Source organism: Aulonocara stuartgranti (assembly GCF_965226115.1).
Source record: "Aulonocara stuartgranti genome assembly, chromosome: 3".
NCBI classification, from domain to species: domain Eukaryota; kingdom Metazoa; phylum Chordata; class Actinopteri; order Cichliformes; family Cichlidae; genus Aulonocara; species Aulonocara stuartgranti.
The window spans coordinates 3,479,493-3,496,771 of NC_138941.1; the positions used below are offsets into that span (position 1 = coordinate 3,479,493).

General features: G+C 41.0%; 1 long non-coding RNA gene across 1 annotated transcript; it reads left to right on the forward strand.

Annotated features, from left to right (window-relative positions):
- The first annotated feature begins 537 nt into the window (after window positions 1-537).
- LOC309702558 lies at window positions 538-2,278 on the forward strand. Its single transcript, XR_014275622.1, has 3 exons — window positions 538-909; window positions 1,750-1,779; window positions 2,237-2,278. It is a non-coding gene; the product is annotated as an uncharacterized lncRNA (long non-coding RNA).
- Window positions 2,279-17,279: the final 15,001 nt, after the last annotated feature.

Below are 17,279 nucleotides of genomic sequence, written 5' to 3' on the forward strand. Positions count from 1 at the left end.
AAAAAAAAAAACACACTTTATTTTTCACTAAAGAGGGGTTCAATGAATGCGCATATGAAACTGGTGGGGTTCGGTACCTCCAACAAGGTTAAGAACCACTGTATTATACAAACATGAAAAGCATAATGTTAGAACAATAAACATTTCACGTCATAACGTGATACAGCTCTATTTTTCTTTTGCCTGGGTGGCAGCTCCACGCTTCCATAATTTGGTAATCAAAATATGTAACTTAATTAATTATATTGTGACGTACTTTTGCCTTTTCTTATTATTCTGCCTTCTCAATAACTATCAAAGCCTATTCACATTTAATTTGGCTTTCACAGAAATCCTACCTCTCCTTCTGGCTACAGAGTACTTACCAAGGTTAGAAACAAAGAACAGTTATGCTTTATTAATGTTCGCTAATTACAATGTTCCACATTTCCTTGCTTTTTAAGTCATTTTTAGGCTTTTTAGAGTTTTTGTTTTTTATTTTTTTTAGCAGTAATGTTTCTGCCTATTTATTTCAGCCCATGAAGATCTTCCTAATGTGAGATTTACATAAATGTAAGTAATTTTGTTTGTCATTGTCATTAATGTTGTTGCTGTTGTTGTTTTTGTGCAGTTTGCAATCATATAAACCTAGCAAACATCAGTCAGCACAGTGACTAACCTAAACAGATTCTTGCTTTATTCACATATATTATATGTAATTATATATACCTGCACATTGTACCTAGGGTTGCAGCCACTTGGCCCCACCCCATTGTTGTGACAGCCCTGATTGTACTTATACACTGCATCTGAACAGGGAACAGTCTGCCACATTAATGTATTTTTAAGTGACTTGTTTGTAATACATGAATTTGTTTTTTACAGATGTCAAAGTCTCAACCTCATGCTGCCCTCCCCCATCCTCCTAAAGTAAGTATTTGTTGTTGTGGTTTTTTATGCGGTGTCTGTGTCACATGCTAATCATAATTATTGAAATAACTGTTTTCTAACAGGTTTTCCAAAACACTAGTTATGTTTGTTGTCATTCAGACCAATACTACTGCTTAGACATTGTTTAGTGGTCATGCATGTTTGACAAGCTCGTTATGATACCAAAACAGTAGGCCTATCACAATAATCGATATATCGACTTAACACACAGTACATGTACATGACCTCAATAATTGTTGATGATGTAATTTATGTGCCATTATATTTACAAAAATAAAATATAATGATAACAAAACAATAACATTAAATATCATTGTTTTCTATTTGTTAGAAAACTTACTATTTATTCAAGTTTTTAAGGTATCTAATATTTTGATTCCTAATTTCAATGATCTAAATACTTTAAGAATTAGATGTTGGTTTGTCAATTGAAAGTGTGTAGATCTTGCATTATTATGGTGTTATATTATGATTATACATTCAAAGACATAAAATGGTCTTAAAATGACAATGACATAACTTGTCGCAATTGTTTATGGGGCAATATACCGACCAACAAAAAGTCGTTATCGTAACAGGCCTTCAAAACAGACAGTTTTATGATTGATAAATTAAAAAAATAAATACATTTAATTTCTCTGAGATTCTCTAATATTCAGTTACAGTTCACAACACAGTTACCCGTACATGCAGTATTATACTGTAAATATAAATCTCTGCATTTAGCATCCCACTAGAAGCGTCACAGTTACTGCCTCTTTTTTTTTTTTTTTACAAATACCTGTACTATCACTAACACATTTACTGTTTTACTTTTAGCCTGTGGATACAAATGCAGATTTCCTTAATGTAAGTTGTGCATTTTAATTACATCATGTTATTTTTATTATTATTTATTTATTTATTTATTTTATTTTACATTCAAATATTTCAAGCTTCTTGGTTAAAGAAGCTTGATTGCTAGTAGGTAAAGAATAGTTCACCTATAATTCATATTCCCAATTAATTTCTCACCTCTGATTGAATGCCTTTGTTTGTTTTCCTATAACAAAACATTTTTGCTGGATATATATGGTGAATTTATATGCATAGATACAGTCGTAGTGCTTGACACATGCAAACAGCAGTAGATGTACTAAAAAGGAAATAATTACAATCATGATGTTGATTGCTGATGTCAGTATATATATTTTAGAGGAATGTTTTGTTTTTCACCCAAAATAACTATATTGCTTCAGAAGAGATTTATTACCCTACCGGACTCTTATATATTGTTCTGTTTTTTGTTTGTTTTTGTTATTTTCAGGTTCAATGGTGCGTGTTCTTCTAATGGCCGCCTTCCCACTGGAAGTTTTGATCCACAGCAATTTAAAAGGTAATCAGCTTTGAAAGTCAGTTCAAATGGTTAGGTAATAGTACTTTAAAAAGCCTACAACTCTGTCACCAGTTTCTTTACCAAAAATTACCCATAAAAGTATCGCTCAATAGCATATATTGTAGTTCAAATGTTTAGTTGTACAAATATCAAATTTTTGGAAATCTAAAACTAGTCAAACACTCAAATGTTCATGCTTTTTATAGGAGGACAGAGCAAAACGGACATCGGCGCAGAGTGAAGAACTGCCCTTGATAAGGACACTATGACAGCCATATATAGTAAGTGAAGACTTTCTGTGTATCTAAAATTGCATACAGCACAAGTAACTTACTTTGCAACCATTAAAATAGGTTGTAAAGTAAGTTACCAATACAAATAGGTGATGATGCATTGTAGTGGTTGGTCTCAGACAAAGAAGGTCAACAGATTTATGAATGCTGGAAGGTAAGGAGAGACGACCAAAAGGGGTGTTAGCATTACTGTAATGTGAACTGGATAGACTTCCCATCTAGGAAAAAAAAAGAGGTAAATTATGCGTAAAATATATCTGTATTAATATCTGTATCTATATAAACAGAAATATCTGTTTGCTAAATGAAGCCAGCTAACATAAATCACATTTTTATTTTAACTCTGATAAAAGTAATAGAACTGTGACTTTTGTTTGTTACAGTGGGGGTAAGGAAGGGGTTTCCCAGCGTGTCCAGAAGGGCTTTGAGGATTGCAGTGAAAGCTGGGGGAACTGAGACTGTGTGTGTATATATATATATATATATGTATATATATATATATACATATATATATATATATGTATATATATATATATATATATATATACATATATATATATATATATATATATATTAGAATGTTTAGAACATTCTAAATATATATATATATATATATATATATATATATATATATATACACACATATATGTATATGTGTGTGTGTTTCTTTTAGAATGTTTAAGTATGTAATGAGAATAAACTTATAAAATGAATATTCCTTGCTTGATTGATATGCTATATGTATGTTTTAAACATCAAATAAAGATTTCTTTCAGATGTTACATGTGAATGTGTTTTCTTAGAAATATATGAAGGGTTAAATTTATATTTTTTTGAATGATTTTAAATAAATTTAAATTGTATTTTGAAATATATTTTATTAATATATTTCAAAATATACAAAAAATGGCCAAAAAATATATGTGCTAAAATACATTTTAAATATATAAATATATTTCAAAATGTATTTTAAAATATATTTTTTTACCGTATGGGCAAAGCTACACCAGAGGGTTGTGCTGTGTAACAGGTTGGTGCAGGTGGTGTTATCTACATTTGAACATTAGGCAACAGTCTCATGAAGACACTTTCTATTGTTCACTAAAGACCAACAATAACAGAGACAAAGGGAGAGCAGCAGAACTAGTGCTAACAATTAGCACTGCTAGCCTGCCCACCAACACCAGCTAATGTTCTAAAAACGATGATCAATGATTTTGCTGTAACGGCTCCAGCTGTCTGTGTCAGGGACACGTTGGAGATGAAGTGAGTGATCCAGTGACAAAGGTTTGGAAAGCTGCAGTCAGCTGAGACTAAAGGAGTCACCTGACCGAGAGACCAAATGTTTCACTGAGAACGTCCAGATGAACAGAATCAACCTTTGGGATAATCTGTTCCACACATCCATGTTTCACTTACTGCATTATATTTCCTCATTGCTGTGCACACAGGCCTGTGGCTTATAACCAACTCCAAGTTCAGACTCAGAGGCTGCTGAAGCTGTTTTCTGGAACAGAGACGTGTTGGATATAAAAGCAACTCTTCTTTATGTGTCAGCACTGAGGAAAGGAGCAGCTTCGTTTCTAAGTGTATGAAGGACTGTAGCAGTGTGTGTGTGAGCTTTATTTCACAGACAGAACCATGTCAAAAACACAACTTCAGGTAAAAACAATACAAAATCAAAGAGTCTGATCAGAAGGATTAAACAGAGGAGTGTGGGACTGTTTTTAACAGACAGCAGGTTAAGCCAGGCTGGAGGAGTAAACTGAGCCTCGGTGTGAGCAGCAGTGTGTTTGACAGGAAGCTGAGATAAACAGTCTGGAGCCCATTTAGTGCTTCATATGAAAGTGTGAGGATTTGAAAGCAAATCTAAAATCAAGCAGGAGTCAGTGTGAGAATGATTTGTGCTTTTCCTCAGTCAGATGCTGGGAGTTTCAGTTCATCCATGTTCAGCGTGCTGTGCTTTGTGTAACAGGAGAATATGACAGTATAAATCAAGTCTTCATGTCACTGAAAGCCTCCACAGTCTGCTATGGAGGTGCATCAGTTTGGATTTACAAGAAGAACATTTCTTAAACCTGCCACAAGATGGCGCTCCAACAGAAGGGATGTCCACAGTGTAACACAGACACACACATACTGTGTGAATGTGTGAGTGAATGGGCTTTCAACACAAGGCTTCTGCTGCTACCTTTAATGACATAATTAGCTAACAAGAACAAACTGTTAATTACCACCAAAGAACGGCTCCAGATTTTAGCTGCTGACCATTTTGTGAAACGTTGATTACATCAGCTTATTGTTGATTTTTCAACCTTAATATCAGCTGCTTTAAAGGAGCCTCGTTCTCTCGCAGTAACACTTTTCTTCACTAGATGCAGTGCAGGCACAGTCTGTGTTTCTAAACTACACACTAATGTTCATTGTTGTGCAGCTAAATCCTCCCTCTGGATGGGAAGAATCCCTGTCAGGCTTCAAACACCTGGCTTGGTGTTCTGGAGCTAATGTGTCACCTGTGAGGACTCTGAGATGAACACACAGCAGACACTTCAGTTCTCCGTCTGTGTGTCCTCAGTTTCCCAGCATGCCTTGGCTGTGGTGGTGGAGGTGAATGAGGGGGAACATGCTGCTCTGTCAGCACTCAGGTTTCATACCTGGTGATCTCAGAGGACAAAGCGGCGTTACAGCAGCGCACGTTGATGAGACCTGATGCTCTGAACAGTTCAGACTTCAGCCTCACTCTGAGAAAACAAACGACTGACTGTCAGCAGCAACTACACCTGCTCCATCAGTGACGGAGAGAAGAACTGAGACTGAGAGACATACAGCTGCAGGTCAAAGGTCAGAAACGCCCGCTCTTTGTACGGGTCAGGAGTTAGTACTGCAGAGGTCAGAGGTCAGCTTGCTGACAAACCATTTGAAACAGTTTGGAGCTAAAAGCACAACAGCAGAGGAAAGAAGAGACACTGCAGAGATGATGCAAAATATTGTGTTTTGTTCTCAGCTGTCAAAAAGTGTAACACACGTGTTCCAGCACAGCCTTTGTGTACTTTCACTTCTCCATACTGTCCATTGGAAATCCTGTTTGTTACTTTTTGATTTCAGTCCATGTGTCCAAAGCAAACTTCTGTCCCACACTTTCTCTGCTGACTCTTCACCGATGCTCAGATGATCTCAGATGATTTCACCAGAACTCATCAAAATTCGGGCTCCACAGAAACCCAGACGTCACTAAACAAGCGTAACAAGCAAAGTGAAAACTGGTCGTTCAGCTTTATTGACCAAAGATAAGCTCACATGTCACCTCATGACACAGACACTTATTTCCACAGCATGCACGAGGACTGACAATAAGTGTCTATAAAGCCACTTCTATCTGCCACACCTGTGCTTCTGTCATGGTTGCTCTCCTCTCACTCTGTCATTTATCCACAGTCTGCCTCCCTCTGCTCCGTCAGCTGACGTCCTCTCTACACCACCTGCTGTGTTTTATCCTGCAAAAACACATTTAAGAAGCGTTGCACCGAGTAACGGGAGGAACTGCTATAAAATCCATTTAAAGGAGGTGGTGCTGAGTGCTGTGACTGGGGTCCCACCACTGACATCACGGGTGGAGGACATGTTGGAAAACTGCTACAAAGTGCTGTGCAGCCAGCAGAGCTTACAGTCTGTCCTGTGTGTCATACAGGCTCTCACACTTAGTGTTTCTGTGACACATTGAAGAGAAGTTTGTGTTGTTCACAGTTGTGCTTGTACTGAGTGACAGCTGACATGACCTAACAGGAATAATGTGTCTGTGCTGAATGAGAAGTAACACACAATGAAGTCTTGATGCATCTCAATCATCCAGGAAAGTGAGTCTGTTGCTTCTGTTCATCTGGACGCAGCGTTTTGTGGGAGAAACGTGTCGTCATCATCAGGTGACGTCTTCAGTCTCAGCTGCAGGTTTCAGTCTTACAAACAGGACATTTGCATAAAGACTGAAAGCAGCTGCAGGAACGATGGGCTGGGAGCTCCGTTCCTTCATCTTAATTATGCAGATTCTCAGGACCATTGATCAACAACCACTGATCCATGTCCATGAGTCCCATTCACAGAGATGTGGGAATGGCTGCAGTCACAGCATGTAAGATGGAAATAAATGAGAAGTATTTAGCTGAAGTGGATTTGATTTATGTTACTTCTTTTTTAACTTGTAGTTCTACATTGGAAGATTATTGTGATATTGAAATATAAAAATACATTTATATTCTATTATTTTCTCAAAATAAGCGTCACACTCGTGGAAGCCGGTGTAGCCGCCGAAACGCCTGCATTTATGGAGACTTTCAGCCCCAGGTAGGCCAGTTATGGATCTTGGATCCACATTATGTCAGCAGCTGTTCTCCACCGTGAACTGTGTTCAAACAAACACGCTCACGCCTCACAGACGACAGCTTACAGTCCTGTAGAGATAAAGTGACTTCGTACAGCCCCGTCTTCAGTCTTGTGGAGATGATCTCGACGCTTTGGTGGATGTTACTAGCTCCTGTGCAGTATTTTGTAAAGACATGATTATACCCCGTAAGCGCGTTAAAATGTACGCTAACAATAAGCCATGGGTCACTAAAAGTGTCAAATCCTGTTTAAGGAAAAAGAGACAGGCCTTTAAAGAGGGGCTGTTACCGATTTTCAGACAGCTACCAAGGAAATGAAAATCGAGATCTTGAAAGCAAAACAGACAAAAACCTTCTTGAAAGCAAATTTGCTGCAAAAACTTTTGGGTCTGCCTGGACTTGTATGAAAACCATAGCAGGGTTTCAAAATCCCCAGAGCAGCAGTCAGGTCATTTTAGATGTTTTAATTCAGACAGAGATTTTCAAATGCTTTAAACATGTTTTATGCTCGTTTTAGTTCTTCTGATTTCAGCGAGGATATTTGGGAACTGAAACAGAAACTGAGAGATACTCAGCACTTTATCATTGAACTCAGCGATGTTAAAAAGGCCTTTCATACAGTCAATGTGAACAAGAGCCAGGTCCTGATAATATTAGTGGCCGCCTAATTAAACCTTGTGCTGATGAACTCAGGCCTATATTTCAGGTTATTTTAAACAAATCCTTGCAAACACAACATGTGCCCTCTCTTTGCAAAGAAGCAGTCGTGGTTCCTGTCCCTAAATCTAAACAACTTCAGGCCTGTTGCCTCACTTCAGTTGTCATGAAAGTCTTTGAAAAAATCCTCAGAAATGTGATTATGAAGAGACTGAAGGTCAGCTGGATCCAATGCAGTTTGCATACAGGCCCAACAGAGGAGTGGAGGACGCACTTTTGACTTTACTAAATCTGATTCTTAAACATGTAGAGAGTAAAGGGACTTTTGCAAGACTTCTTTTCATTGATTTTTCTTCGGCTTTTAATACAACACAGCCCCATATTTTAATTAAAAGACTTTTAGAAAAGTTTGAAATCAGGAAAAACCTGCTGGGCTGGATTTTAGATTTTCTAACTGACAGGTCACAAAGAGTGAGAATAAATGGGGTTCTGTCTGACCCAGTGTTCTCCTCCACAGGTTCTCCTCAAGGCTGCGTCCTATCGCCCTTATTATTCACTCTCTATACAAACATGTGTCAGGGCAGACATGAAAACAGGGTCATTATTAAATATGCAGATGACTCTGTTATTGTCAGCTTACTGAAAGAGGGTGAAACTAACCACGGCCCAGTCATTGATGACTTTGTTCAGTGGTGGGAGGAGTCTTATCTCCAGCTGAACATATCTAAAACAAAAGACATGGTTGTTGATTTTAGGAAACAACAAAATGGGCACGGAGTCACTTTAATTAAAGGTCAGAAAATAGAGCAAGTACAATCATATAAATATCTTGGGACCATAATCAATGAAAAACTGAACTTGTGTGAGTGTGTGATGGGTGGATGACTGGATGTGTAAAGCACTTTGGGGTCCTTAGGGACGAGTAAAGCGCTCTACAAATACAGGCCATGTAATGGCAGAAACATTCTCTAGTGTAAATCCTGACTAGTTCATTAACTACAGATCAGTTTCAGTGAACATTATTCACAGAGGGATCTGAGTTCCTTATACCAGACTCTACAGAAACTGTAACACTGTACAGCTCTGCGACTCAACAATATGACAACAATGTAACACACACTAGAATCATCAAATAAAGCCCCACTAACCACTAGAACTAGAACTAACTAACTAGCACTGGACACTTGCATATTAGAGATTTCTACCACCATAGGAGGCGAGATATCATCCTTGAACCAGAGCATCCAGCCCTCAATTTCGGACATAAAAAGCGACGTGGCCAGGCATGATAACACTTTGACTGAACTGCAGGACTGTGCCTCGAACCACTCTGACACCATCGCCACTCTCCAGGCCACTGTGGAGCGTTTGTCTGCGGAGGTAAAGAAGTTAGATGAGAGATGTGGAGCTCTTGAGGCACTCCAGGAGGAATAATTTAAGAACTGCAGGAATACCAGAAGGCACAGAGGGACCCAAGATGACTGAGTTGGTTCACACCTGTTGGCGGAGGCGCTATCTCTCGAGGAGAAGCCACTCATCGATCGAGCACATAGAGCGAATCGCCAGCGTCCCAAACAAAGTCATCTTCCTCGGCCCATCATCTTGAGATTGCACTACTACCACATTGGTGAGGAAATTCTGCTGAAAGCTGCAGAGAACAAGAACCTGATGTATAAGGGTTTTTAAAATAAACATCCTCCCAGATTTCCCTCCCTCTGTTGGAAACGCAGAGCCGCATTTGCAAATATGAGAGGAAGACTACGTGGGATGACCGGCGTCAGGTACAGACTGCTATACCCTGCAAAGCTGTTAGTGACCCATGGTGATGTGAGGAAAAGCTTTACCCATCCCAAAGAGACCGTAGACTACGCGGAGAAGCACCTCTCCCACCCACCTTCAAATGTATTAAAAGCAAGGATATATCTATATGTCTAACGCTGACACAGCACTGTGTTTCTTCTTTTCCCTTTATATTCCATGTAAAGGTGAATATGGAGCGTTTATGGCGATTTTCTGAATCTCGGGCAGATGAACTTCCCTGAAGTGTTTCCAGCTGGGCGTCGAGTGTTTGACCGACGCATGAAACGACACGTTTGTGAGTCTTTGTGAGTATTTATCACACGGCGTGCTGCGGGGAAAAGCCTGTTGTAACATTCATGTTTTAGCCCCTGACGGCTCTTTTTGGCTTTTCATCCCTAAACTCTCTGCATGCTCTTTCATGTGATTCCTTTTATTTTGAAAAGTCTCAATAGGATCTTGAGCTTTATTGTGAAAGGTTTATGTGGACAATAAAGAAGCGGACGGCGGAGCCACGCGATGGTTTTGCCGGCGTTGTTGCTAACGAGCGTCCGTAGTGTGGTTATATTAAATATAAGAGAAAGAGAGAACTTTAATACAGACACTACAGTGAGCATCACAACCATGTAACATATTTTACACCATGAAACAAACGATGTTTCATATCATCATCTGATATATATGTTATATGGAACAGGCCCAGCGCAGGCTGCCTGTGATGCAGCACAGCGCCACCCTGTGGTCATCACTGCACTGGTGACACTACAAACAACAAGTATACAGGATGGACGGTGGCCCTGAGAGCTCACACACACTGCTGCTTCTAAAACACCATGAAACAGGAAAATGCTGTGAAAGCACAAAATAATCACAGTTCAAAGAGACAATAGTGACAGAAACAGAGGCTTCACTGGTGCTGAGGGAGAAATCCCAGAGAAGCTTCCTTCCTGCCAGTATACGAGCCCACCAACAGAGACAGGACCAGTTCATCCTCCATCACTTACTATGGCTCACGTTGCTCTTCTGTTGCTTTGCATCACAGACGCGTCTTTACTGGCTTCTTCTTCTAATTGCACTTAGAAACATGTTGTCTTTAACCTGTCACAGCTGCCCAGATGTTGCTGCTGAGAACATGTGGAGCTGATTCATGTAGTCATGTGTCTGTGAACAGCCAATCACAGGAAGACTTTCAGAAGCAACTCAGAGGAACAGCTGAGATGTGCTGAGTGACACAAGAACTGACAACAAATGTTAAAGTTCAAATGGTGGTTTTGTTTGCAGGGACTGTGAGTGGATGGAGATCCTGGTCCTCCTCAGCTGTGAGTTCTTCCTCTGTCATGAGAACCTCAGGGGGAGAACATGTGCTCACTCTCAGCTGCTTTAACAGGAAAGAAGCTCTTTTAGATCAAAGCTGAGAAACTGTTTGTAACAGCGAACTCTGTCACCTTTCTCTCCTCAGCCTGCTGCTGGACAGGCCCATGAAGCTCTGCTGTAAAGGCTTCCATGTCCCAGGCTTCACCTTTACCTGCTGACCAACGGGAGGCGTGGCCAAAACAGCGATGGGGAGTGGAGCAGCAGGTAGCAGAGGTGAGCCTCTTGTATGCAGCCTGTTATCTGTGGGACCAGGGAGCACGTGACAGCAGATGTTGCTGATTCAACATCTGTGTGACAGCTGGAGCAGCACAGTCTGTAGGAAACATCTGTGCATGTAGGAGACACCAAGGTTTACATGGTGGAAGCAGACGACTGACTCAAGCAGCCTCACATCACAGGCTGCTGGCTACAAGCACATGACCACAGTGACTGGTTTCACTGGTGTCTGTCCCAGTCTGTGGCAGAGATACAGGAAGTCACAGACAGCCTGCACACAGCGTTTCCTCTGGAGTGTGTTTCACACCCTGTTTGTGTTTCTCACTAACATGTTGTAGTTCTTCCTGCACACAGCAGCACTTTGATCATTTCTCCTGCTTTTCTTCCTTTTCTAGCTTTTATACACTGACAGTAACACAAAACTCCAAAGTCATCATTTGAGGAGCTTCTTAAGAGTTTCTGTGAGTTTAGTGAAGTCAGCCTCTCAACAATAAGTGTGTGTGTGTTGATTATCTAATGTTCAGAGAGGACTGCACTGATGTAGCATCCAGGTGAGCAGCTTATGAGCCAACAGGGGAAATTTAGCTGTATTATTGTTGTTTAAATGTAATAATTTATTATTTCATGTTCCAATATTTCACTTTTCCCAACGTTTTGTTATCATTTGGTCTGAAAACCATGACAAACAGCAGTGTTACAGTTGTTAGCATTAGCTGCTATAGAGCACTCAGTCACTGTATTGGTGTTAGCGACATGAACATATCTGAGCTAACTGTGTGTTCCAGATGTGCAGCAAACCCAACTGTCCCTGTGTTTTCCTGCTGTAGACATTATCCCCATGATGCTGACGTCCTCTGGTGGGACGAGCTCACACGTTTATGGATTCAGATGCTAACTGGACCAGACTGGTGTCAACCTTTGTGCTATAGAAGCAAATCAAAGAAGAGCCAGTTGAACCTGAGCTGTCTGTAGTGGTGACACCAACACCATGTCACCTGCACATGCTGACCCAATCAGAAACCAGCGTTGACGCTGAGCCTCGGCTCTGTCTCAGGAATACCATGAACAGGCAGACCCTCTGCAGCAGGCTGACCTGTGACCTCTGAGACAGAGGGAGGAGTTTGTGTCAGCAGGGGGCGCTGCAGCATCGCCTGAGAGCTTTAAGAACAACAGCAATAAACAGGAAGTGAAAGTCACACTTCTGTTGTTGTGCGTCATCAGCAGACCTCCACCCTCTGCAGGAAGCTGAGATAAGAAGCAGCCAATCACAGAGCAGAGAGCGTGTGACTTCCTGTTCCTGCTGTTACTGTGACAACAGCTCCTGGGACAGAGAGCAGCTTTCTAAAGAGGAAAGATGCTGCTGTCACCCCCGGGTGTCATGTGACCCACCTGATGTACCGATTTAAGACTGTAAGAACAATAATAACAACATGTTTTAGTCAGGTGATCCATGCAGAGCAGATCCATGTGACCAAACACAGCTGGATCACATGTTTCCTCTCCTGGAAACAGAAAGCCTTCATGTATAAAGGCTCATGTACCCACTGAGCCCTGCTCTCAGATCTGTGAGGCTTTAACAAACAACAGTTTAAAGTCATGTTTAGCATCTTCTGTCAGTGTGGAAGGTCACACACTTTCCAGAGTGTTGAACCCTGAGTGATGTGTTTACTGTCAGCTAGTTTAAATGCTGTAGGCTGCAGCCGCTGCTCTAACACTATAACTGTAACAGGGCTCAGTGCTGCTTCTAACAGTCTGAGCTGCTTCAGGCTTTATTTGTGAGGAGCACAGCAGCTTACAAACACGTGGCTGGGCCTGGACCCAAAGGAGTGTTTGTTAAAGCCTGCAGTGAATCCAGCAGCAGAATGATGGAAATGCAACACAGCAATGATGAAGAGGAGCAGCATTAAAGCCAAAGTCCAGTTCATACAGTTAGGTCCATAAATCAAATAAGGGAAAATAAAATGTTGTTGGATGCACCTGTCTGCACCCTTAATGCTCTCTGGTCGCTATGGTAACGCGTAAACATTTCTTTCAAAATAAGACACACGACTACAACACGGGAAAAGACCCAGGGAAACGAAGTTAACGATAAAAACCCTGAAAACCATTGTTGGATTTATATTTTATCATTGTCATTGTTATTGGGGAATATCTAACCATATATGCTTAGAGGTGTAGAACCAATTGTGTAATGATAGTAGTCTTTAAAGACTTTGTGTGACTCCAGAGTGTTCTGGCATTCACACCCACGTCCTGGGATCATGGGAGAGGTGCTACCTTCTTATTGTTTTGTGGTAGGATGTCTGTTTTAGTCTAAGTGCCTTTTGTTTAGATGAACTGCTGGACTTCCAGACCAGCAGGTTTAGGGAAGTCGTTTATGGGGTCACACTCTGACTCCACACACACACACACACACACACACACACACACACACACACACACACACACACACACACACACACACACACACACACACCTACATAACATACAGACTGGTACCTTTGTTCACGTGTATGTTAATGAACCTATGTATGTTCATGTAACCTCAATAAAAGAGCAGTGTTACGAGGGAACGGACGAGAGCGACTGTGGTCAAGCGAAGGAACGGCATTGGTCCAGTTCTCTCCCGTGCACGAGAAACAGAAAGAACTACTCGTGTCTTGCTTTGCTGTGTAGCTGGATTGAACGATCCAGCGAACAGGTTTATGCTACAAACCTATCAACCATCAATTTCACACCGAGCCTCGACTCTCACGGCCCGGTACCAAACGACTCACGGACCGGTCCGTGACCCGGGGGTTGGGAACCGCTGAGTTAACGGATGAGTAGTTCAGGGCTGCACGTCATTTTCATTGTTAATATCTTTGTGAAAAGCACATTGATGTGAAAATCTTCATGAGAGTCAGAGGCCCTACAACACGATTAAAGATTCATTCAAAAGAAAATCACAAGTTATTATCATCTTCAGAACATTTCATTAAACATTAGAGAGAGACTGCTGAGTACATCTCATCTCTATCCAAACAACCTACAGTCCACAAACACATCATGAACCAGTGCTCTGGGCTGTGGTCTGTCCCCAGTTACATGGATCAGCTGGTTCCCTGGAGGTGACTGCTGCTGTGGTTTGGAGCGGATGAATAAACCTGAACTGAATCAGGTGTCCAGTTACTTTTGGTCCCTTTAAACCAGGCTGTCACATGTTCAGGATGTGAAACTCCTCCTCCTCCGTGAAAACGGGTGTGGGTCACAATCAGCCAAGGTTTTGGGTGAACCCATTGTGAGATCTAGCCCCACGCTATCATGTGATTTCCTGTGATCAAATGTCCCAGGATGTGAGTGGGCGTTAAGACGTCCATGTCCCTCTTCAAGCAACTTAAAGAAGTCCAGACGCTTTTCTTTCCAAGCTCCCTCAACAACATCATTCATAGAACAGCTTCCAGCTTCTTTTGCTCGGCTACAGTTTGGATGGATTTGCATTTAAAGATGCAACAAGACTAAAATGGTTAGGGTCAGGAGGTCAAAGGTCAGAGCTCCTGTGGGTCTGAGGGCGGCCTCACGCTGGAGAAGGATGAAGGAGTCTGACCTGAGCCAGTGTTTGACATGAACACATCAGCACTGCTGTCAGTGAGCCTAACGACAGCCGTTAGCATCATTTCAGTGTTTCAGTCATAAAAACACTTCCTGTCTCTGTGGTGGTTACAGTGACATCATGCAGTTTGTGCTTTGACCTCCAGAGGGCGACAAATCAGCACAGACAGAGAGCTCCATTCAAACTTTGCTGCCATCAGGAATAATTCTTCAAATATAATCATCAGTGTTTGAGCAGTTATGATATCAGGGACAATCTAGACATGTGTGACAATACTGAACATGTCACATGACACACCTCAAACATCATGTGATCCACTCTCAGTCTGCACTTTCATTCATGACTTCAACAGGTTGAAATGAGCTTTGAAGAAACATCAGGTCAGTGCTGAAACATTTAAACGCTGCAGGAAGAACAACAACAAATTGATGACGGATGTTTGTGCTTCAAACAGGAAAACCAGCAGAAATAAATCACAGCCTGCCAGAGGTTTGGAGTTTCCCAGGTGCACCTGAACGCAGCACAGTGTCCCAATGCTCCTTATTGTCCTCAAACGTCTCTTTGGGTGTTTCCTTCCTGCTCAAAGTTTACTGTCACTTCCTGAACTTCGTGGAGTGGAGCTTGTTGTTGGTGTGTGAAGAAACTGTAAGTTTGCTTTGTTTCCTCCTTTAACAGTTTGTCTTTAGGAACTTTACTGTTTGTTCAGCTCGTGTTTGATTTCTTCACACAACAAACTGTGTGTGTTTGTATTTCCGGTCTCTCCATTAAAGTCAGTGTGTAATGTTTCCTGGCTAACATCAGCTGTGTGCAGCTTAGTTCAGCACAAATCTGCCGCTCCATAGTTCACGGTAACGGACTCACAGCTGGACCAACGAGGCCGAGTGTGTCCGCCACTCTGAGCTACGTTTGTGTACTTGTAGTTTGTACTTTGAGTTCACTCAGAGCCCACAGAGGACGCAGCGTACGTGATGACGTCACAGCCCTTTACCTCCTTTACTGTCACTGTGATTAATATTTACACACGAGACACCTGCAGAGCTCTGACGCTAAGCTAGCACACAGCATGTTAATGCTAAGCTAAACAACATAAGCTTAAACATGTTTTTAAACAAGGAAAATGAACTACACCTTTTTAAATCCCTGTCAGAACTATTCCACAGGTTACCTCCTCTAACAGAAACACATCTCTGCTTTATATTTGTCCTTATCTTGTTTTTTTTAAAGAAACCTCTTCCCCTTAAGTCATATTGACTCTCTCTGACTTTGAACAGCTTCTGAGTACTGGGGCAAAGCAAGTTATTTTGTGCTTTATACATTATCTGTGCCATTTTATATTCAACTAAATCATAAAATTTCAGGGTATTCAGATTAATAAACAAAATGTTAGTTGGTTTTTTATAGCTCTTTTTTGTAACTTGAAAATATGAAGAGTGTTCGTTTTATATGCATTAGCCCATATCTCCAGACAGTAAGTCATATATGGAAGCAACAGAGTACAATAAAGTGTGTATAATGATTTTTTGTTCAGGACATGCTTTGTTTTATAGAGAATAGCAATGGTTTTTGACATTTTTGTTTTCACATTGATAAAGTGAGCTGCTGCTGCTGAACTTGAACAGGTAACAAAGTGATGAGCAGTCAGGCTGCAGGTTTCTACCTGTTCATGTTTCTACAGTAGAATCACTTTGAAGTGTCTTTGTGCTGTTTCATCTTTGATTTGTGTTCATAAACACTCAGAGAAACATCACGTGACCTCATCAGGATCTGTGTTGGTGTGTGGGGCTGTACCTCAGCTTTATGTTGTTACATGCTCATTTGTTCATTTTAACATCAAAGTAATGTTATGAGGAGTAATGAAGTAACGTACTCCATTACTTTTAATCAAAGTGTTCTGTGTAATATGTGTAATAATGACTGTTTTGAGTAATGACCAACACTGATCACAACAAAGAGGAAATGCCTCCAACATGCACAAACATTTGAGCCACAACATGCAGTTAATGTGCACAAATGTCTTTGATATGCTGCTCAGTGATGGTGGTGACTGTCAGAGCAGAGCTACTGAGAATCAATAAGTAATATCAATGATGGGATCAGAATCACTAAATTCTTCTCATCCCTGTCAGTATCATACATGTGCTGTATAATGTGATAAATGTAGAGGTGCTGGCTGTTCTCTCACTCTGCTGTTTAGCTGTAAAGGACGCCTCCCTGCCTTTGTCTCATTCATGACCTTTAATAGTCTCTTCTAACATGCAGAGATCTGTATGATCTGTTTCATAGAGTCTAACCAGCCTGTACAGGTAACAACAACAGTCACTGCATCACTGACACACAAACGTCATCTCTGTCAATAACAACATTCATACATGGAATAAAAACACATCAGTGGATCATTGCTGGAGCTGATGTTTGTGCTCCTGGTGCAAAGGCTCTCAGTTTCCTCCTTGAAATAACATCAGTGGTGGGTCAGCGACATGCTTTCTTTCCCTCTCAGGTTTAAATATCTGGGACTCTCCACCGTTTGGTTTTAGAGCTGAAGAAGCTTCTCTGATGAAACGTCTTCCAGAAACTTAAAGACGTCTCTTTTCTCTCCAAGCTCCTTAGATCACATGACCTGGATGACTGAACCTACAGACATATTGACCTGGTTTCTATGTTACATGACA